Below are 23,496 nucleotides of genomic sequence, written 5' to 3'. Positions count from 1 at the left end.
CTATGGTATACACATGTCTTAGTTAGGGTTTCTGTTGCTGTGAAGAGACACCATGACCACGACAACTCTTATAAAGGAAAACATCTAATTGGGGCTTACAGTTTTAGAGGTTTAGTCCTTTGTCATCATGGTGGCATGTAGGCAGATATGGTACTGGAGAAGAAGCTGAGACTTCTACATCTTGATCTGCAGGCAGCAGGAAGTGAACTGTGTACTGGGAGTAGCTTGAGCATATATGAGACCTCAAAGCCCGCCCCCACAGTGATACACTTCCTCCAACAAGGCCCCACCTCCTAATAGTGCCACTCCCTAAGGGCCAAGCATTCAAACACATGAGTCTATGGGGGCCTTACCAATTCAAAACACCACAACACTCATCAGACTTCAGCTGGTCAGTAGAGGCAAGGGGATCATGAATTAGAAGCTAGCCTGGGTTACAAAGCAAGACCCAATTACAAAACAACAATGGCCTCTTTTCTTTTAAATGTCAAGCTCAGTCCCTGTTAATTTGTGCCCATCCCTCAGTGTCATGACCACACATTCAAGCATCTTTGGCCTCTGAAGTAGTGGGACATTCGCAGTACTGCGCATTCCTATTTGAGACATGAGTAATTTTTAATGACTTCCTGTATGAAATCATATTAGAAGTTTTGTCCCTGGTCTATCTATCAGTCTAGCCAGCTTCTCCACTCTGGAATAACATAGGGAAAGGTAACCATACTCCTATTCAGTGATGGTTCAGGTGGACAGTTGTAGCTCTGTGCTCTCAGTCTCTGCCGTTAGATTAAATATTCCTAGAGCTGCAGTCATACAAATAGTGAAAGGCCTTGCTAGACACTTTGCTTTTTGGTCCCAATGCTCATCTTTCCACTGTCTTAACAACGTACTTATTTGGAAGGGGACTTGTTGATACTCAAAAGAGAATGAAGAGATGGGATGGGAATGCCCATGAAGCAGCCCATTTCTCTTGGTGTGAGAAAGCTCATCAGTTTCCTAGAAGTCAGTGACACTGTCTAAACGACTAGGCTTCAGCTGTCTTGAGTTTTCGAGCTACAAGTGAGAGGGAACAGTTGTGTTTCCACAGAATTGGAGCTTTGGGACCAATGCTGCAGGACTCCCCTAGATGGTATGTGTTATGGATATGAAATACAACTCCCCTGCTCCCAAGGTTTGTGTGTTGAACTCCTCTGCAGCTGGTGGCACTGGTGATTGTGTAATAAGGGTTCTGGCCTGCACTATACACTCAACACTGGCGATATTCTGTAAGGCCCCAAGCAATGAAGTCAGCCAGTAATGGACTGAAACCAGTGGATTTTGTCAGGTCCAGCAATGGAAGGTGGTGGTTGTGGTTGGGAGGAGCAGAGACCACCAGGAGAAGGCTGCCAGGAGCAACCCCCCACCCAGGGATTCCATTCTCAGACAGTGGAGGAAGGAAAGGACAGACAGTCTATTGACTAGAGCACTACAGCTGTGGGGGCTGGCCAGGCTTTACATAAGACAAGAGGAAGCTGCACCAGGAAAGTGGGGAGCGACTGGCAGAGAGGACTGAGTTCAGGTCGGTGAGTCTCATTTCACTCAAGACAGACGGTCGATGTGTCTCATTTCACTCAAGTTTTGCTTTTTAGGCTTCCCTAGAAAAGTAGAACATTTCATGTTCATTGGTAGAATTCTGTTATATAACAATATCATGCACAATTCATCATTTGCTAACTAGCTTAAACGCATTTACTTGGGTTGGACATTTGACTCTTCACTAGATTATATTGAGGTAGAGAAGGGATATACTTCTGTCATCTTCTCCACTGTAGATGTGAAAACCTGTCTTGGCTCCTCAGGAGAGCCAGTCCTGAGCCTAAGCCATCTGGCCTGTGACAGACATGTGAGCACATACGTGCCTGCATATACATCTCTGTAATGATGTGTATGTAATTGTAGCTAGAGAAAAGTTTAAGATTGTGTAGAAAAAAAGTAATTTTAAAATAGTTTTGTTCTGTTACCACTGTGCCTTTCTTGTCTTCTCTTGATAGTTTCTAAGGGACTGTCTCCTGAGTGGTTCTCAGAAGTATGACATTCAGACCACTTGACACCCCATGACCCTTGATTTCTAGGGGTCTTGAAGGTCAAAACCACTTTGATAAGGTACCATCTGCCTTTTTCACTGTGTTGACATTTGTGCTACTCCAGGAAAACAGTGTCTTCCAGACCCAACAGGACCGATGCACATATAAACTCACAGAGCCTGGCAGCATGCACAAGTTCATGCCAGATGGAGTCCCAGCACTGCTAGGGGAAGTGGACACGGGCTCCCACCCCTAACCAAGAAGCAATCTGCACTTGATACCCACTGGCAAAGGGAGGATTACTTTTCTGCAATGGAGTCTAACTGGGTATATAAACCTCACTTCAGGGCATGCCCAGGAGTATTTGACCAGCATAAAATGGGCTCAGTGATATTTTTGTAGAATTTCTATCTCATTTTACTTTTGTTTGGGCATTTTTTTTTTTTTTTTTTTTTTTTTTTTGGTCCTACTGATCTTTTGCTTGTGTATTTTGGTTTCTGTTTCTTGTGGGGCGCTTTTTTTTTTGTGGCACTTTTTTTTTTAAAGAGGGTATGGAGTTGGGTGCATGGAGAGATGGGGAGAAGATTGGGAGGCCTTTGGGAAAGAGGAAAGCATGATCAGATATGTTGTATGAAAAAGTTTTTAATAATTTTTTTCTTAGTTTTAATTTTAGTACATTGAATATTGATAGAAATATCAAAGATTTTTAAATCTAAAGGAATTCTGAGACCAAAAATTGGAGAGTCACTGTTTCTGCATACTGTTTCTTTCCTGTAGTTTTTAATGACATCTGGCAATTATCCACACTTTAAAAAAATACGTCTTATTTTATATTTTTATAATTTCCATTTTGCTCTTTGACAACTTTTGTGTAAAATTTGTTTTCAATAAATTCATTTTAAGCTGTAGGTCTTCCTTTGGATTACTTTGTTATAGATTTTTATACATAGGGATTTGTTATCTTTGAATATATTAAAATATTTCAAGCCTGTAGGAAATAAGAGGCAATCAGCTTTTGTCATTTATCAGTTATTAACATGTTTGCTTGACTTCCACAACAAACCTGTGGTTGGACTGTCTTGTGTGACCTTCCGGCCCCGTCTCCCTCTTAGATACGATACAGCCATTGCCCTGAGGGTGAAGTGGAACGTGTAGTTTATGTTGTCATGTAACCATGTAACTATGTACAGACTCTTACGTAACAAATGTTTTATATGCTTTCAAAGTGTGTGTAAGCTATTCTGCCTTTCGCTTAGGTTAGCGGTAGATTTAAGGCTACATGCCTAGGAATGGAACTCTCGGTTTGTAGAGTGCGCATTTGCTCAGTTCTATTAAGCACCGTCAGATGGCTTGTGGAGTGTTAGTTTACATTCCACAGAAAGTGAACAGGAGCTCCCTTGTTCTGTAACTCACATACTTGATCTAGATTACTCTTGTCAGTACAGTGGGAGTGCACTGAGACACCTGTGGTTTGTTGTTCAACAGTGGTCTGTGGAGTACATGTTACACTTGGACATATTTTGCTGTATACCTATGAAACCACCACAGTTAAGAAAATGAACAAAACCATTAACTGCAAAGCATTTCTGTGTCTCTACTTCCTTGTTCCCAGGCAGCTCATATGTTTTCTGTCACTTCAGGTTACTTTGAACTTTCTTGTATTTATATAAGTGGAATATGTAGCAGGTACAGCTTTTGTCTGGCTCCTTTGACTCAGAGTAATAAACATAGTTCTTTATATTTCTGACTGTATGGTACTGTATATACTGTTTATTATAATGAGCTTATCCCCTCTGGGAATAAATGTTTGAATATATTCTAATTTGCCTTCTGTTGCTGTGATAAACACATGACCAAACCCAGCTTGAGTGTAAAGGGCTTATTTGGTTTACATGTCCTGATTACAGGCCATCATTGACGGCATTCAGGGTATGAACTGAAACAGGAGCAGAGGCAGGAGCCGTGGAGGAACACTGCTTACTGACTTGATCAGGCTCATTGCTCAGCTACCTATCTTATACCTCCTAGGATCACGTGCCCAGAGGTGGCACTGGCCACGGGGACCTGGACCCTCCTACATTAGACTTGCTTACAGGACAAACTAATGAAGTTATTTCCTCAATTGAGGTTCTCTCCTCCCAGGCTGGGCTGTTCCAGAGAAAGCTAGTGCATTTATAGATGAGACTTGTGTATAACTAAGTACGTACAACCCAGCACTAAGCTCTCATGAAATGTCCAGAGTCGCCCTTCAGGGTAGTGCATATTGGTTTTGTTCCTAGTGCTCTTGTAGTACCTGTTTAAACCCAGGGTAAAAGATAAGGATCCTTATCCTGCTTGGGAGGGATGGGGTTGGAGAAGGGCAGGATTCTGAACCAGGAGAAAGTTAGCAGCATTACTGGTGGTCTGTCTGGACCTGATGTCAAAGAATTGAAATACATGTGAGTATCAAAGGAGCAAGGCAAGCATTTAGGATTGATGTGCTTTCTGCAAGAGAGCAGGGGCCTCTGATTTATGCAAGAGTTGTGATTGCTGCCCGGAGCTACTTTTTGTGAATTCAGGAGGAGAAGTAGATTAGTAGGGAAAGAGTGTTGGTGGTGGTCTGTTTTTATTGACAGGTTTGGGTCACCTAAACCTTGGTTCACTGTACACATCTTCTCCCATGATGCATCTGCTTTTAATCATATTCATGGCCCATTATACATAGGCATAAGATGGTAAATAGGCTTTCTCTTAAAGTTCATTTTGCCTTATTGTGCATGCACCCCAAACCAGTCTGCATTGGCTTACTACTCCTAGTTTTAGAATGTTTCAGGCTTTGTTTGACCACAAAAAAAGCTTGGAGTGACCCGATTGCTTTGTTTGGAGAGGGGGTGCGCAGGTAGCTCCTCTCCAGTGGAGTCCCAGGTTGTTGAGTGCATTATTGGGAGGGTGTGTCTGGAGCTTAAGGCAGGCAGCGGCCCGGGCAGCTGAGCTTTCCCCATGCTCGCCTGCCTCACGGGCCCGTGCACTAAGGTGTCGCTCCCTTTCCTATTTCAGATCCCAGCACCCACTTCCTTGACCATGGTAGGACCGGCTGCGGCAGGTTTTCAGTATTGTTCCTCTGAGCCTGACTGTCAGATGCCAGGCACAGAGCCTCGAGGGGGAATGCACCCTTCCTAAAGAAGCCTAAGTAATGGACAGAACAGCCCGGGAACTTTGATGGCAGGCACAGTTGGGCCAACGCAGAGTCCTTTATCTCATTCAGAAGGAAAGGATGGCAGATTCTGTTTCCACCATCTTCATGGCAGCCATAGTCTTTCATTTGAAGTATTTGAGTGATCTGTGTCCTAACACACTTGATGAACTCACCTGGCTCCCAGCCTGTCTCACGGGATCATATTTACCTTCTTCTGCTTCTAGAGCTGGTCAAAGGACTCCGGGCTACAGCATTTAGCTGTAGAAACCTGAGTTAGCTTGTAAGATGAGCATGAGGATTTGAGGTTACGACTATTGTGTGCCGGAATAGAACCAATGCATTTCCTAATGATTGTTGGTTGGACTAAATAGGTCCACAAGGGGTAGAGTCTAGGAGGAGTGAAAACAAGTGTAATTTGATGCCTTAGGACCTTTAAGTGTTGGGGAAAGTATCTGGAAGTCCTTAGTGAATTAGGTGTTATTCACAGGTTTGGCCTTTGCTGCTCCCCAGAACCCAGCCTAACAAATCTTGGGTTTTCTGGTTTGACTGGGTATGGCTTAGACTATGATGCACCAGATGATACATCTACACATGGTGGCTAGATCGTCTGCACACTGTCAAAGCCTCCAGCTCTGTCACAACTACTCCAGAGTTCTGGACACTCAGAGCAGTGAGCTCACCAGCTTCATGGAGCATCATCCCTGCCTACTCCCCAAATCCTAGGCCCCCTGGTGCCACTTTTATTACATGTTAGTTCTGTGTATACCTTCAATTGTTCACTGAAAGGTAGAGCTGGGTCTTCTAAAGCCTCCTCCGAAGCCGTAGCCCTGACTAAGTCTGTGTCAGCACAAAGCAGGAGGGATGTGGCTTGGGAGCACCTTCTCTTGGTTCTGATGTCATCCGTCTCCTCGCTCCTGGACAGCATCTGTCAACAGCACGTGTGGGATGCATACACTGGTGCTCACCGGTGTTGAGTGTCAGCTCCTAGCCCAGGGGATGGTGGACATCCCGTTGGTAAACTTCCTCACCTAACTCTGCCAACTCAGAGGTAGAAGAGTATCTCCTGGCTTCCTGTAGAGCAGACAGAATAATGACCCCAGAGATATGCGTGTTCTAATCTCTAAAACCTGTGAAATGTCAAGGGGGAAGTAAAGTTGTAGGTAGAATTAAGATGATTGACAGATGATTCTAGATTCTTAGGAGGTGGGGGTGAGGTGAGCAATGAAATCACAGGAGTCCTTTAAATGTAAGAAAGGGGGGGGGGGAATTCAAAGACAGTTAAGTGACAACAGAAGGAACTGGAAAGTTCCAGAGTGAGGACTCTGAAGAAAGAAGGGCTGATAGAGATGGATGCGGTAGCTATCCAGTGTCCATGAAGGAAAGGGCCAAAATCTACAGAAGAAGTTATTGAAAATGCCCCAGCTTAGAAACTTCTCACCTCCAGACATTAGGGTGTGCAGAAGAAAAATTTAAAAAACCAAAGACCACAGTGATTTCCGCCCCACTCGGTCCTGCCGTGTCACACTGGGGGACTCCAGTCCTTCCGGTCCTGCCGTGCCACACTGGGGGACTCCAGTCCTTCCGGTCCGCCCCACTCGGTCCTGCCGTCCCACACTGGGGGACTCCAGTCCTTCCGGTCTGCCTCATCACGGATGCAGCTTTCCATTCATGTCACTGAACGTCACAGAGTTCCCGATTCTGTGAGTGCCTTGGCGCCGAGGACAGTCTTATTCATTTTGGGGACCCCCCAAAAGTCTACTACTGTGCTTGGACCATAAGAGCAGACCAGCAACTTACTAGTGCTCTGTGGAGTGAGTGAATGTGGTCATGTGGAGGACATTGAGGACATGGGGGAGGGGCACTGGTGTCAGTGAGCCCAGGCCATAGAGAACTGGCCTCCACCATGAGAGAAACGGGTGGGATGAGGCCGGTAAAGGAATCGACAGGGTGGAGATAGCTGGCAGATCCTGAAAATGAGGTAGGTTTGGGCATCCAGCAGTTTATGACTAGGGCAAGCTCTTCAGCCATGTGAGTTCCTCTGTCTCCTCTGCAGAGTGAATGGCAGGAGAGTGCACTGTGTACAGAATGCTTGTCCTGTGCCTGGGACACAGCAAGTGTTCGATATGTTAACAGTCCCCCTCCCCCCCCACACACACACACTCACACTCAACACACACCTACTTAGGGCAAGATAATAGGGAAGTGTGGAGGTTATGGAAAGGAGGGTGAACATGCACAGAAGCAGGGAGCCCAGCTCAGGGGAGCAGGCAGAGTAACTTCAGGATGTTAAGCATCCCTCTCCATCCCTGGAAAAACTTCATTTAAAGTGAGCCGAAGCCTTTTAGCAAGCTTAAGAGAAACAGGATTAGAGACAGCCTGCCTTTAGTTGGCTTGTGCCAACTGCTTATACTGCTTTGATTATAGTTTTCGATGTGTCCCAGGAGGCTTAGGGTAGGAAAAGAAGAGTCAGGTACATTCAGTTTTAATATAAAGAATTGCATGCCGTTCTGTGGCACAGTAGAAGTCTCGAGAGGGTTGTGCCTAGCAGATTCCTACAATTAATGAAGCTCAGCAGCTAGATAACAAGAGTGATGATGGAGGGCCGTTAGCCACAAGGTAGCAAAGGATGGATGCTGCAGGGCCAGGCAGGTGAGACAGCGAGGGGAGGCCGCTCCTAAAGGCTGACATCAGAGGCCCCTAACAGGATTACTGGGGACAGTGACAAAGCTCCTCTTTACTGAGGTCCTCAGAGGGTCAAGGGTTTTGCTTCAGTCTTGATTTCCCTTCTGTAGGTGGACAGATTATGATGCTCATTTTTAAGGATGAGATTAACGCCTACCAGCCAGGAGGAGGTAGAATCAGAATTCTGGTACATGTGGCCGCCAGATGTAGCCATTTCCTCTTCCTGTGTTGCAGTACATAGTGTGGCTGCACAGACGTTCATCTGGACAGTGTGTGCATCTGCATTACAGAAGGACCTTCTTGCCTCACCCTCAGTCTGGAAACCTGGTAATCAGAAGGAACAGGGCATCATGGCTGCTGTCCTGAGCTGAAGATGAGAAAGCCAGGAGGAACTCGGAGGCATAGCTTAGTGAGGAAAGCCTGCTGCACACGAGGCTAGAACATGGGGTGTGATTCTGGGTGTTGCTGTGAGGGTGAGTCCAGGTAAGACAAACATTGAAGTTGGTGGACTGTTTGCCCTAACACTCCACACTAGTGAGAGTGGGTTCCATGCATAGTTGGAAGCTTGAATGGAGGAAGGACAGCTTTCTCCAATAGGAAGGAATTCCTGCTGCCTGGTGATGAATGAGAACACTGTGCATTTCCCTGTCTCTTGAAGTTAAAACACTGGTTCTTCCTGGATCTCCAGCTTGCGGCCTCACCCTGCAGGACCCAGGATTTATCAGCAATTCACCATGCTTCGGGTACCAGAAGGCTTCAAACCCCAGGGTGCTTTCCCGTCTCCCGTTTTGATTGGTAGACTGTAACCAGCATGTGCAACCTGTGGGCTCATAGGCTAAACGTGGGAGAAGATGGTTACGAATGTAGCCCAAGACAAAATAGTTCACTTACTGAAAACATTATGGGAGGATTGGGGAGTTAACTCAGTTGGTAAAGGGCCTGCCATGCAGGCATGAGGATCTGAGTTTGAATCCCAAGCACCCATGTAAAAAATTCCAGGCAACTTGGTCCATTCCTGTATCCCTAATGCTGGGGGATGAGGTGGGGCAAAGAGAAATGTGGACCTTTGAACCTCATTGGCTACCCTGTTGTCTTATTTTTCTATTGTGATAACAGCCATGCGACGTGGTCAATATTAAGTATAGAGATGTCTCCTTTGCCAACGACATCCAAAACTTTAAAATTTTAGCCTCATACGGATTCTTAGACAAAACCAGCTAAATTCTTTGCCAAAATATCACAGAAATGGTCTCTAGCATAACTACTAACATTGTTCCCCTCTGAAACCTCCTGAGCTGGCCTCCATAGTTCACACTCCTCTCAGCCTGGTAAGCCCAGCTTACAGTATTCAGCTGTTTTCTAGTCCAAAGTTTTTTTTTTTTTTTGGTTTTTGAGACAGGGTTTCTCCGTGTAGCTTTGCGCCTTTCTTGGAACTCACTTGGTAGCCCAGGCTGGCCTTGAACTCACAGAGATCCACCTGGCTCTGCCTCCCGAGTGCTGGGATTAAAGGCGTGCGCCACCACCGCCCGGCCCAAAGTTTCTTACAACAAAGTATCTTTCTCCAAAAGCCAGCATGGTCCGGCCTGTCGTGGCAGTAGCCCACTCCCTGGTATCAACTTTTGGCTTTGTCACTGTTCTATTGCGGTGATAAGATACCATGACCAAGGAAATTTATAAAACAGAGCATTCCGTTTGGGTCTCAGTATTTCAGAGGACCAGTCCGTGAACATCGTGGTGTGGAGCATGGCAGCACACAGGCCATCCTGGCACTGGAACAGTAGCTGAGGGCTCTCGTCTTAATTGACAGGCACAGACAGAGAAAGAGCTATTCTGGCTCAAAGGCTGCCCCAAGTGACACCATCTCCAAGGCCACACCTCCTAGTCCTTTCCAATCCGTTCTACCAACTAGGAACCAAGTATTCAAATATATGAGCCTATGGGCCATTTTCATCAAAATCACCATACCACCTGAGATGTCCCCACCTGCAGCCACCTGACTTGGGCAGAGCGGAAGACAACACCAGAGAGGCCCTCTGCTTACATATGGCTCATGGTGCCACTACAATGAGCAAGTATGTGTTAGAGAGATGGGAGAGAAAGAAGTGGACCAGTTTCTGCACTATGAAGAGAAGTGGAGCTGGAGATGAGAGGTGGCGAGGAACAGCCTGATGTGATAGCCTGTACTGCCACCTGAGGCCATGGAGATGTCCCAACTTGTGCTGCTGCCAAGGGCCATGTCTGGGTCCATGGCCCTGCAGCAGCGGGGGTCTGGGTCAATGTCCGCGGCCCATGTTACCACCAAAGGCCATGTGGATGTCCCTGGTCTGGGCTGCAACCTGGGGCCATGTTGATGTCCGAGGACTGTGCAGAGCTGGTCCCACCCCTGATCAGCTGGGTGGTGGTGTGTGGGCAGAGGAGAAATGCCCCTCACTTGCCAGCTTTGGTATTCAGGTAAGCTGGTCCTGCCCCTCACCAGGGCCCAGATCCAGGGCTTTCAATTGGCCCATCCCAACATCTACCCCATCTAAAAACTGCTGGAGTGGGTGAAGGGGCTGGTCCTACAGAGCCAAAGCTGCAAGATCTCCAAGACACAAGGCACCAACAGGATGTCTGAGAGGAGGTTCTGGTGAGGATCCAGTGTTGATGGCGTAGCAGATCCAGAAGCCTCAAATCAGACCAATGACTCTGCAATGAACATTTGCAAGTAAAGCTGTGTGGCCGGAAAGGTAGACTGCGTGACATACTGGGACACCCCAGCTTCCATGGCGAGATTTTTGTTTGTTTTAATTTAATTTTAATTAATTGATTTTTGTTTGTTTTTGTTTACTTTGGGGAGACGTTGCAAGGGCAGGGGGAAGATATGGAGGGCTGGGGAGATGAGTAGGATTGGGGTGAATGGTGGGAAATTCACAAACAGTAAAAAGTAAAAAAAAAAAAAAAAAGCACTATACCAGCCTAGGTGACTTGATGAGGCTCACATTCAGTGAGAGGACCTGTCTCAAGAATTATAGATGGCAGTTGTTTAGCTTGAACTGTTTAGGGGGCCCCCAGACAGTGGCATCGGGACCCATCCCTGGTGCATGAGCTGGCTTTTTGGAGCCCATTACCTATGGTGAGACACTTTGTGCAGCCTTGGGTGGGGGTGGGGGGAGGCTTGGACCTGCCTCAACTGAATGTGCCAGGCTCTGCTGACTCTCCATGGGAGACCTTGCCTTGGAGGAGGTGGGAATGTGGGGTGGGTTGAGGGGGAAGGCTGGGGGCCAGGAGGAGGGAGGAGAGGGGAATCTGTAGTTGGTATGTAAAATGAATAGAAAATCTCTTAATAAAAAAATAATAAAAAGTAAAAAAAAAAAGATAAAAATAATTATAGATGGAGGAACTGGAGAGCTGGCTCTGGTTCAGAGCACTGGCTGCTCTTCCAGAGGACCCAGGTTCAAGTCTCAGCACTCACATTGGTGGCTCACAACTGTCTGTAACTCAGTGTCCTTCTCTGGCCTTCAAGGGCACCAGGCACTCACATGGTGCAGCTACACATATAGGCAAACACCCATTCACATTATAACAGCCACAACAAAAAAGGCAGAGAGTGATAAAAAAAAGAATCAAACATCTAAGGTCCACCGCTGGCCTCCACATGCACCCACACACACCTGCACACGCTCAAAGTAGCAAGTACACACACCACACCATATACACATGCAAACATTAAGAGATTTCGTTTGCAATTTAAAATTTTTAAAAAATGTATTCTATGTGTATGTGCCTAAGTGTATGTGTCTTAGTTAGGGTTTCTATTGCTGTGAAGAGACACCATGACCATGGCAACTCTTAAAAAGGAAAACATGTAATTGGGGTGGCTTACAGTTTGGAGGTTTAGCCCATTATCATCATGGTGGGACATGGTGGCGTGCAGGCAGACATGGTGCTGGAGAAGGAGCTGAGGATTCTACATCTTGATCCCAAGGCAACAGGAAGTGAACTGACTATCACACTGAGCGAAGCTTGAGCAAAAGGACCCTCATAGCCCATCACACAGTGATGTACTTACTCCAAGGCCACACCTACTCGAACAAGGCTACACCTCCTAATAGTGCCACTCCCTATGAGCTTATGAGGGTCAATTACATTCACACTACCACAGTATATATGTATACCACGTACATGTATGATCCTTGGAGGCCAGGCAGGGGCACAGATCCCTTGGAGTTGGAGCAGTCACCTGATGCAGGTCTTGGGAACCAAACTGAGGTCCTCTGTAAGTAGAAAGCCCTTAGATGACCAGGCCATCTCTCCAGCCCATGTTTGTGATTTTTTTCCTCATGGAGCTTGACCACACAGTTCTCAAGTGTAAATTTGTAGATGAGAATATTGACTTCTGATATCAAAAGGCTGAAGAAGCCTGAGTCTAAAGCAGTGCCCAAGGGAGATGTGTTGGTGAGAGACTGTATCTTGTTCTCCAGAGCTGTCCAGATGCACGAGGTTACCTGCAGAAGCACACCGAGGGATCTGCCACAGCATAGGGGCAAAAAGAAGTCTCACTACCACCGCCCCGCGGTGGCCACCACCACCACAATCATGATCAGCATCACCGTCGTCGTCATCCATCATGGGGTCCTTTAACTTCCAGCTCCTCTCACACATTCACATGTTCAGTCACTAGGGGGAGGTAATAGACAATGCATATAAGCAAACTCGGTCTTGGAAGGAAAGTCAATTTTTTTTTTTTTTAAGTGATACTTGGGGACTTAGCATAGGTAAGCAGAGGTTTGTTTTCAGGGTGGCTGCCCTCCTTATGAGGTTAGAGCTTTGGTCACACAAAGGCAGCTTCCTCTGTCACCAGTATTTTAGCTCAACAGCCTTTTTATACTCTGACTTCTTGCCTAGCTTCCCTATGGGGTGCTACCTGTGGTCGTTTCTGTTTTCTCTGGGGTGCCTCACCCTCTCCATCCCATCCCATTGCCATCTGAGCCTGCAACTGGCCTGCAAAGTTCCATGTGACTCACCTGGGGGTCTCTGAGGTTGGCCTGTTCGGATACTTTGTATACTACGCTGGATATTTCTAGTTCATCTCATCCCTGCTTTTCTTCTTACTGGGATTTGTTCTCTCTTTCCGTTATTCTGAGATTCCATCTGTCTTCACTTCCATTCTGCCTGGTGGAAAGAATTGCCAAACTGTGTTCTAGGCCTGTAATACCAACCAGTGAGTGCCTAGTTGGCCTCGAGGCTGGCAGACCCCTGCCATGCCTTTGCTGGAGAGATCGTAACTTCAGGTAACCTGTCGACCTGTAAGTAAAAGCCTGTTTACTTTGTAGCACTGTGGTTGGCCACCGTCTGTTTCCTCCATTCCTCAAGAGTTTTCCTGAGGCCAGTCCCAAAGTTCTTTTGTGAATACGCCCTCACTGTGGGGACTGCTCTGCTCCCCCAGGTACGCGTGACCTCTCCCCCACTCCAGCCTCAATGGATTCCTCTGTGGTTTTCCTGAGCTAAAATCACAGCATTACTGGTCTATTAAGTGTGCTATCAACACGATTCTGTAGACAGACGTAAACACCAGGAGTGTGTTCCCTACCGTTCTAGATGTGAGAAGTCTGAGATTGGGGCAGGCATGGTTAGGTTTTGGTGAGGGCCTCTTCTGGACTGTAGATGGCCTGCTTCTTGTGTCCATGAAGATGGGCATCCCAGCCCACATCTCTTTATGTGCTAAAAAGAAAGTAAGAGAGCACTTGGCCCCTTTTACAGGGGTACCAATCCCACTGACGAGGGCTCAACTTTCAGGATGTGCTCATCTCCCAAGGCCCACACCTCTCCTTTGTTTTGTTTTATTATTTCGGACAGGTTCTTTCTATGTAGTCCTAGCTGTCCTGGAACTTGGTATGTAGACCAGGCTGGCCTCAGACTCACAGAGGTCCATCTGCCTCTGCCTCCCAAGTGCTGGAATTAAAGGTGTGTGATACCTTACCCAGTCCAAGGCCTAACACTGGGGGCTTAGAATTTGGGGGACACTGATATCCAATCCTTAACAGGCTGCTCTGCCCAAGGGAAGAGTGGCTTTTTAAATTTTTTAACGAAGTACTCAGTTTTGCTTGAGTCTTCATGAACTGCAGGGCTCAGCTCCTCTTGGTTGCCTTTCTCACCTCAGGCTAGCAGAGGTAGACTTGCATAGTGGCCCCAGATCTTTGCCTTGAAAACCTACTCTCCCCAGACAATTGTCCTAGTTAGGTTAATTGTCAATTAGACAAAGCCTAGAGTCCCCTGAGTAGCCATAAGTTTCTCTGGTCATGTTTCTCCAGTCCTGCCCAGGCCTGGTCCTGCAGCTGCCTATAAAGTAATTACACAGAGGCTTGTATTAATTACCAGTTCTATGGTCTATTGGCTCAGGCTTCTCGCTAGCTCGCTCTTACAACGTAACTCAGCCCATTTCTGTTCATCTATGCATTGCCCCGTGGCTTCGTGGCTTACCGGTACTTTCACATCTTGCTTCTCCTGGTGGCGGCTTGAAGCACCTGCCTCACTCTCCTCCTCTCTCTCCAGTTGGAATGCACTGCCTAACCTTATTCTGCCTCACCATTGGCCAGACAGCTTTATTTATCAACCAATCAGAGCAGCACATATTCACAGTGTACAGAAAGACCCCCCACAGCACCTGAGAGGGGTGCTTTTAGTCTTATGTCCACATGACACAAGCTAGAGTCATCTGAGAGGATGGAACCTCTATTGAGAAAATACCCCCATGAGATCACACTGTAGGGCATTTTTAAAATTAGTGATTGATGGGGGAGCAACCAGCCCATTGTGGGTGGTGGTCCTGGGTTCTATAAGAAAGCAGGCCGAGCAAACCAGTAAGCAGCACCCCTCCATGGCCTCTGCATCAGTTCCTGCCTCCAGGTTCCTGTCCTGCTTGAGTTCCTGTCTTGACTACTTCAGTGGTCAACAGTGATGTGGAAGTAGAAGCCAAATAAACCCTTTCCTTCCCCACTTGCTTTTGGTCATGGTGTTTCATCACAGCAATAGTAACCCTAACTAGGACAGCCTTATTTGAGAAACTGCCTAAATCAGATTCCCCTGGGGGACTGTTGAAGAAGAAGGAGAGCCCAGCCCACTGTGGTTGGTACCCTTTCCTGAGCCTGTGGTCCTGGGCTGTAGAAAGAATATAGCTGGGCAGGAGCCTGCGCGAACCAGCAGGCAGTGTTCCTGTGGCTCCTGTATCCAGGTTCCTGTTTGCATGCCTGCCTTGGCTTCCTTCATTGATAGACTGTAACTGAAATGAACCCTTCCCTTCCTAAGTTGCTTTTGGTCAGTGTTTTTATCAGCAACAAAAAAGAAGCCAGAATGATAAGTAAGGATCCAGTAGTTGTGCCTGCTTCCCACTTCCGCTACAGCAGGCCCCACCTTCCCATAGCCTTCTGGACTATTTGCCAAGCAAATAGCATTTTTAAGCCTACCTATAGATACTCTGCATGCATGCAGACCGCAGTCAGGCCTGTCTTCATGGCTCTGGCCAAGGATGAGTCTCTGTTGGTAATTTTATAGTTCCTTATGTTGTCAGTCCTTCATGGTCCTTCAAACTCTTGCTTTTATTTTAAATACCACTATAATGTGCTCAAAACGGAAGGGTGTAGAATTAGCTTAAAAGAGTTCTTTTGTCCAAGCAAACAAAACCATCAGTCTATAGTTATACCAAAATAAAAGGGGAAGAGAGAAGGGAACACCTTCTCCTTAAAATAATTATGTTTTTGTGCACCACGTGCATGCAGTGTTCACAGAAGCCAGCAGAGGATGCTGGATCCCCTGGATCTATAATTCCAGGCCATTGTGAACCACCTTGTGGGTACTGGGAACTGGATTTTGGTCCTCTGTAAGAGCAGCCAGTGCTCTTAGCCACTGAGCCATCTCTTCAGCCCCTGAAAAGCCCCCCCCCCCTTTTTGGTAGAGGAATGGCAGTTAATGATACAAATGAATGGTAGAACTGAAAAGCACCACTTCAATCATTATAATAATTCAGGAGAGAAATTTTAATAGATACTAAAGTCATTTAGTGAAAGGTTGTTCGGAACAGCATATTCAGTCTCAAAGTACTGCCTAGTAGATAACTTACTAAATACATAAGAAAAGATGCCCTTTGTGGTGTTGAAATCTGGCAGATACCGTTTACTTAAATGACCAGACTTTGTTTCAGTGGTCTATACCTCTGGTGTGGCATGTGAGGACACAACACTTCCTGCAGAAGATTCCAGCCACAAATGACAAATCTGAACCGAATCAAGAAGAAACAATTACATAAATCTAAATCAAGGGATATTCTTAAAAGCAGTTGACCTAGACATTTCAAAAAGTCATGGGTAAACCCACAGCCAATCAAAATGCAGAACTGTGGACCACAGTCCCAATGGACACATCTACAGAACACTCCTACACCCAAGGCTCAGGGAACACTCGGGAAGAGGGGGCGGAGAGATTCTGTCAGAGGATCAGTGAGTTTGCTATGAGGTTGTGTCTCCTAGTAATATCAGAAGCTACACCCACCATGTTTCAACCACACGACTGCTCACACATGAGCTGAACAAAGACAACAACAACAGACAGGTCAAAGTAGATAAAGAAAAGTGGGTAAACCCTGCACAAAGAATACAGGCACCTAAGGAGTGAATGCTGGGCGTGGGAGAGACAGTCTTCCTCAAGGAGGAGCACAACAATTACCCACCACCAGATGGTCCGTCCATGGAACATACATACACGTACAATTATACAGACTGAGTAGGTTGTATTTTAGGAATACATATATACATTTTAGCATATAGCCACAATAAATGAAAAAAGAGGCCTTGAATTTGAAAGAGCAAAGAGGGATATATGGGAGGGTTTGGAGGGAGGCAAGGGAAGGGAGAAATGATCTAATTGTATTATGATCACAAAAAAGTCAGTGGTATAAAGGACAAAAGATGCCCCAGATTACAAGAGATTAGCAAAGCATTCAATAACTGTTGTCTGAGCCAGTATCAGAAGAACTGAGTAAATCATAGTAATATATCCATGCTCAAAATTACAGTTTGGTTAATAAAGGAAAAATTAAAAAAAAAATTATGTATGTTGTTACCCCTAGCCCTCAATAGTTATTGAGAGACAACACTTATGGGTTCCAAAGATTTTTAATAATTCACCACATAAGCGGGACACTGATTGATCAGGGCTGCAGGACAAAGACTCAGGAGCCTTGTTTCTCCTGACAGCCCTGAGCAGGAGCAGAATTGGGGTTTATAAGCACAAACATCACAAACATTTGTTGCCAAGTTACAGTTACAATTTTCACCAATCAAGATTTAGAGATACAGTGCAAGCCTTTCAGTCCGACCAATCAGATCCATTTGTTCCTTCTGTGGTTAGGAACGGCCATGATGTTTCTAAAGAACTAAAGATGTATGGCGACTATTTCTATGGTTTAAGGAGGAGGTGGATCAGCCATTGGAAGGTTCCCAAGCTCTAGGGGAGCTGGGAAACCTGAACTGTATTTCACCCTGCGGATAAGATAGAGTCTGAAGTCAAAAATGGCAGCACTCAGGCCAAGGTGCTTTTGCCTGCTTGGGTTGCTTGGCTTCTCAGGATTGTGAGACTCACCCTTTATTTTTGCCCTGTTCTCCTGGGATTCCTATTGAAGACAAGGACAGAGAGTGATTTACAGTGGGTCCTTTTCCATCTTCATCTCATGATCAAGCCTCAGTCTGTACCCAATGGTCTGAGCTAACAGATGATGGTGATGAAAAAGACCATGGTTTCTGCTTTGGGTTCCTGCCTTGAGTTCCTGCTCCGATGTCTGTCAGTAACGGAATCGGAAGCTGAAGTAAACCCCTTTGTCCCCAAGTCGGTGTTTACCATGGCAACAGGAAAGCAAGCATCAGCTTAGAGAGGCAGACACACAAGGAGCCTTTGCTCCGTAATCCTCAGACTCTGTCCATCCAGGTGATGGGTTAAAAGTTGAACACAGCTATGTTGACAATAGCTGTCTGGGATTGAGGGGAAATGGTTTTCTTTTGCCAAGTATCCTGTTGTTATATCTACTGCCTCTCAGTTCTCCAAGGATTGTGCTGTCTCGGTCACGAAGATAGATTCTGGTAAAGCTCTGATATAAAGCTGATGCCTGAAGCTAACGCTCTGAGTCTCTGCTTCTGCTACCTTCTGGACATGAATGAGCATCATACCACAGGGTGCGGGATCCTGGCTTCTCTAGGACAACGGGACATTTGATGCAACTCAGAAATTACCCAACAAGATTGAGGATGGGTAAATACATCTTCTCTCCAGTCTTCCCTTGGATGGGCAGTCTGATGCTGCCTTTTCCTTCTCTATAGTCTGGCCAGCGAAGACGTGTGTGACTAAGCAGGTGTACTCACCAAGAAATAGCTGCATCTCCTTAAGGCTTGTTGGGGAATAGCAGACAGCACAATGAAACATCAAACCGTACGAACTCCCTACCTTGCCTGACTCCCCCGCTCCCTTCCCTCTCACTGTCACTCATTTTATGTCCTAAAGCATTGGCTCTCCTACGTTTTAAAGAAATCCAGAGTGGGGAGTCATCGGCATGGGCTTTAGTGTCCAGAGTGAAGTTTTGTCTGAACTCTTTTCAAGACTTCGGTCCTATACCTTTCCGTTTTAATATCAAGCTGTCTAAGAAGCAGAGCCCAGTACCTCTGATGTGGAAGGGATGATCTCTGCACGGGGCCTTATTTCCACTGTCTTCACGGCAAGTTTGAGCAGGATGGTGAAAACCATGAGATTGGCTACTACCTTTCATTCCTTGCTTACCCAGTGCTGGTTTGGCAGCCTCACTTTTTCTTCTTTGTGCACTTGGAGGCGTGCCCTCAGCCTTCACATGGCATTGTGTCCAGAGGATCCAAATTCCTTTGGCTGAGCTTTGTGTTTTTCCATCCTAATATGTTAAATGGTGACTCAGTCCCCCGGGATCTCAGATCCCTGTTGTGAATTGGTGGTATTAGAAAGTTATGGCCGTAACTTTCCATTCTAATCACCCTGAATGAGTTCCTCAGCTCTGATGTGACTGCCAAGTTCCCGAAAGATCCTTCACAGATGAGTTCCAGACAGATGAGTGTTTTTGTCAACAGACAGAAATGAAGATTGGAACTTCTTGAGTCTACCGGGTTAGGGGGATGCTGAGAGTGAAATATGCAAGGACACTTTTCTTACCTAGACATTTGGTCATGTACTGGCCCCTACTATGGAGCAGTCTCATTGTGAAGAGCCATGGGGTTAGTAGAGGTGTATATATCAGACATCTTGCAATTGGCTTATGAACAGCAATGACATAACCTAGGATTTTATGAGCTCATGAATCTTGAAACCCCAGTACATGCCTTTGGAGTTTAGAAAATATCCCCAAGTTTTTCTGAGATATTACAGTGAAAACATGGAGAAGAGCCTTCTGTAACCAAGCTGTGGAGCCTCCCCTCCAAGCCTTTGCAATTGTATGATAGAAGTTGCTTAATTTGGGGAAGAAGGACTAGTCTACGACTTGGGGGTCCCTCAGGCTGGGTGGAAACAGGTCTTCAATGATCAGAGAAAGATGGAAAATGACCATCAGAAGCAAGATGGAAAAGGTCCTTGATGGTCAAAGCAAGTGAGCCACAGTACACAATCCACCTGAAAATCTCAGGCAGTCAGCTCAGAGAAGCTGTGTGGGAACCAGGCCCTCTGAACAGAGCTAGGAGCATCTCCTGAAGCCATGACCTCTGTGGAGTCTCCTAAGGAGCCCCAGTCTGAGAAACATTTACTAGAACTGCAGGGGGTGTGATAGGGATGGGAACAGGGTGATGTCCCAGGATGTCTCAGATTTAAACCTGTTTCCACATGAAAAAAAAAGCTCAGAGGCAGACTGAGTTCCAAGGCCCCACTGCCCAAGCCCTGGGTCTCTTTCTCCATCTACTGCCAACTCTAATGTGGATTTACCTCTCTGGGTTGTTTAACTCCCTTTGTCTGGTTTCTAAAGGAGACAGGATAAATTTGGGAGCCATGTGGACAGAATGGTTCCCAAGTAGGGGCTTCTAGGATCAAAAGGACCTTTTTAGGTTCGGGAGTCTGGATTTTTTGGAAGGAGAATCCCCTTCTTCCATGGTAGATACTACTTTGCTTAAGGGATGAACATAAGAAAGGCACATGTCTATTTCCAGGGACAACCAAGGTTAAGGCAGACTGAAGTATCTGGAATCGAAGACTTTTTATTAAAGGGTTCTTTGGGGACCAGAGACTTGTAAACAGAGACGTGTCCTCAACATTTTCTTGGTCATATCTCTGGTGCCAGGGTGTCTGGCTGCTGTTTCGTCGGGAGCTGCGTCCAGAATTAACTACAGATTACTCAGCCTGGGTCTGGTTTCTCTGTCTCGGTAGAGAGCAGGACTATGAGTTGATGGTCCCCAAAGGCCTTCTAAATGCAGACACAGCATCTCCTCAGCCGCTTTCTCCTGCTTTACTCCTCTCTGTGTGCATTGGTGATAGCTGGGCCAGGCCATCCCTGTAGAGGAGACTGGGTCAGTCCCAGAAAGCAAGGAACAAGACAGCATTTTTTATGGTGTCCCAATTTTGGTGGTTTTCTGACTTGTATGTTCTCTTTTCTCCCTGACTTCTTTCCTGCGTTTCTTTTCCTTTTCAGGTAGGTGAATGAGTAAGGGTTCTGTTAGGCTATCAAGGCACCCAGGAGAGCTGGGGTGCTGATGGGGTACCAAGGGTCAGTGCTGAGACGAGAAAGTCCTTCACAAGTGACACTCAAGACATTTCTGTAAGGGAGCTGCTTCTCTGTCTTAGGTCACACTCGATACAAGTTGATCTCTCCAACTGTCAGGTACCTCCTGGAACAGTGATTTTTCAAACAGTTTAAGAGTCTGAGCTCTCCACAGCCCTGTACATTCAACAGAGAAGATGGAGTGATGGGGGTGTGCAGGTTTTCCATCCTTTTGACATTTTCTCTCCCCTTCTCGGCAGCGCTCCACAGGCCCTTCCACAGCACCTGACACATGCAGAACAGTGGGAAGCTCGAACAGTGGTTGGAAACGTGGAAGACACTGTCCAGATCATGACACTGTCTAAGGCTAGGTAGAGATCTCCGGTTTCACCAAAGCATGTGAGTGTGTCACCAACACCAGTGCTAGTCTCTACAAAGCCATTTGATACTTAGAGCTAGTTGCTCCCTAGAAGAAAGTGACAAGTTGTGTTCTATGTAGAAATGTGGACGGTGGTGATAGAGGCACCCATTTCCACCACAGCCTCTGTGTCCCAGCTCAGAATACCACAGAAGCATAAGGATGACTTCTCGGAAGCTACAAGTCTGCTCTGGGTGCAAAGAGAGAAGTTTTTCCCATCGCTTCTTCTGAACCAAAGATCTGTAACAATCAAAAGCCATAGGAGCTCTGTGGTGTCACAGGGGATGCCTTGAAGGGCATTGACCACAAAGTGGTAGCTTTGGCAACTTACGTAATTGTTTTAGAGCTTATGCGTTTAGATATGCCCCAACCTCCCCCAACAGTTCTGTCTCCTGGAGTTTTCAATTCGCAGTCCTCGTGGGTCTTCAGACTACTCCCCAAGCACGGGGTTGCTGAGCTTTCTCTACAAACATAGCTAGGAGACAGGGGAGCAGGTGTGTCACATGTTGTTGTGACTGACGGGCCTGTGTGGGATTCTCACTGCTATGGTTTATAGTCTGTCTTAGATACTAATGCATAGGAAGCTCCCACTCTAGTGTGGCAATGTGAGATGTACTGGAGCTTTTAAAAGGAGGGCCTCAGTGCAAGACAAATGGGGGATGGGGGTACCACCTTGGGCAGGCACTGAGTCAGTCTCGAAAGCTCTTGGGCCGTTATAAAGGAGCACCATGAGCCCTCCCTAGGATCTCTGGCTTCCCATCTCACAATGGTATCTCTCATTTTTACACCCACTCCCACCAGGATGCCATCTGCCACAACATTGTGTGGGCCTTTACCAGAGGCCAAATGGACTGTCAATCTCTAAAACCATGAACTGTACAAACCTCTTTTCTTTATAAAGTATTCAGCCTCAAGTCTTTATTTGAGCAACAGCAAAGGGACTGATACACTAACCTACCCTGGAAAGCTGCTGCTGTACCTGCAGCCTCCACTTGGAAGTAGTGACCATTGTTTTTTTTTTGTTGTTGTTGTTTTTGTTTTTGTTTTTCGAGACAGGGTTTCTCTGTGTAGCTTTGCGCCTTTCCTGTAGACGAGGCTGGCCTCGAACTCACAGAGATTCGCCTGCCTCTGCCTCCCGAGTGCTGGGATTAAAGGTGTGCGCCACCACCACCCGGCGACCATTCTTTATGATCACAAAATTGTAACTTGCAGCTCATGTTATCATGTGAGAGAGAAAAAATAAAGCTATGGACTTAGAAATGGCTCATGTGTTTACTCTAATAAATTCCATCCCATTTCATTGCAAATATTTCTGAGAATTCAGGAAGGGAAACCCAGAAAGTTCTATTACTTCATCCTTGAGTAACTGTCAATGGTTATGCATCTAAAACACACAGAGAATTACATTAAATGTATTTTTCACCTGTAAAGAGATTTGTTTAACAGAGTATAGTTGTGACATCTTGGGGTTTGTGTAAGCTACTGGGTCCTACTTGACAAATACATAAATATAGAATTCAAATATTTCTTTTGTGTGTGTTAAAATAAGACATACTAAGTTGTGTCTTCCATTCCTTGGTCCTTTAACACTGATAGCAAATGTAGGACTGGAGAGAGTCCACTGCTCCATCTGTGGGGTCCCTGCCACCCCCCGCTTTGCTTCTACATGGACATTTCCCTAACATTCTAATCCAAACCGTTCCTGGGTCCCGAAGAAGGCAGTGCTGTAATGAGGTTCGAGATGGGGGGTCTGGCAGGAGTGTCTTGTGTTAAAGGGTTGACATGGGATAATGAACCTCGTGATGAAAGGGATGTTGTTAACCACCACGTTCAACTGGTGGTGGCTTGCCATTCACCCATTCAATAAACATCCAATTGAAGCCATAGAATCTACTCCACTGTTCTGGTCTATCTTTACTTGCTCAAGTGTGTATCTGTGAGTTAATTGTTTATTCCTAGAGGGATGCTGGGTGTGATCCTGGATGGGAGTAAAACAGTATGTGGGAGTGAGCATACAGTTCCCAGGACAATCTTAAACAGTGGACCAATTGCATTTACTCACGTGCCTTTCCCATTCACTAAGATTTCAAAATACTGCCTGTATGTGAAAGTCATACTGACGAGGCTAAGAACACAAGCTTCCAAATAAAACAGTCTGGCTTCAATTCTGATTCTGTTGCTACAGGGAGCCCACCAGAGAGGGCCACTCAGACATAGTGTATAGCCAACTGAACGTCTTTATTCCAGTCAGGTGGGACCTCACCCAAGTGTCCAGGGACCTGGGTATAGTCTTAAGTATTCAGAGCATAGGGTTTTTAAAGGCAGAAACCACATCCTGGCATCTCCCTCAGCAGCTGCAGGGGGGCTTCACAGACGTAAGCAATTTTAACAGAAGCTAATAAGGTAAGTGATTGGGGGTGGTGAGGAGGGGCTTCTG

General features: G+C 46.2%; 1 long non-coding RNA gene across 1 annotated transcript; it reads right to left on the bottom strand.

The window, feature by feature from the left end:
* Positions 1-15,905: 15,905 nt before the first annotated feature.
* LOC131919495 (uncharacterized) lies at positions 15,906-17,747 on the bottom strand. Its single transcript, XR_009381269.1, has 2 exons — positions 17,530-17,747; positions 15,906-16,166 (listed from the first exon to the last, which is right to left on the bottom strand). It is a non-coding gene; the product is annotated as an uncharacterized LOC131919495 (long non-coding RNA).
* Positions 17,748-23,496: the final 5,749 nt, after the last annotated feature.

This window comes from Peromyscus eremicus, chromosome 9 (assembly GCF_949786415.1).
Source record: "Peromyscus eremicus chromosome 9, PerEre_H2_v1, whole genome shotgun sequence".
Classification (NCBI taxonomy): domain Eukaryota; kingdom Metazoa; phylum Chordata; class Mammalia; order Rodentia; family Cricetidae; genus Peromyscus; species Peromyscus eremicus.
The sequence above is the reverse complement of the archived record's forward strand: the minus strand, read 5'-3'. Positions and strand labels throughout refer to the sequence as shown.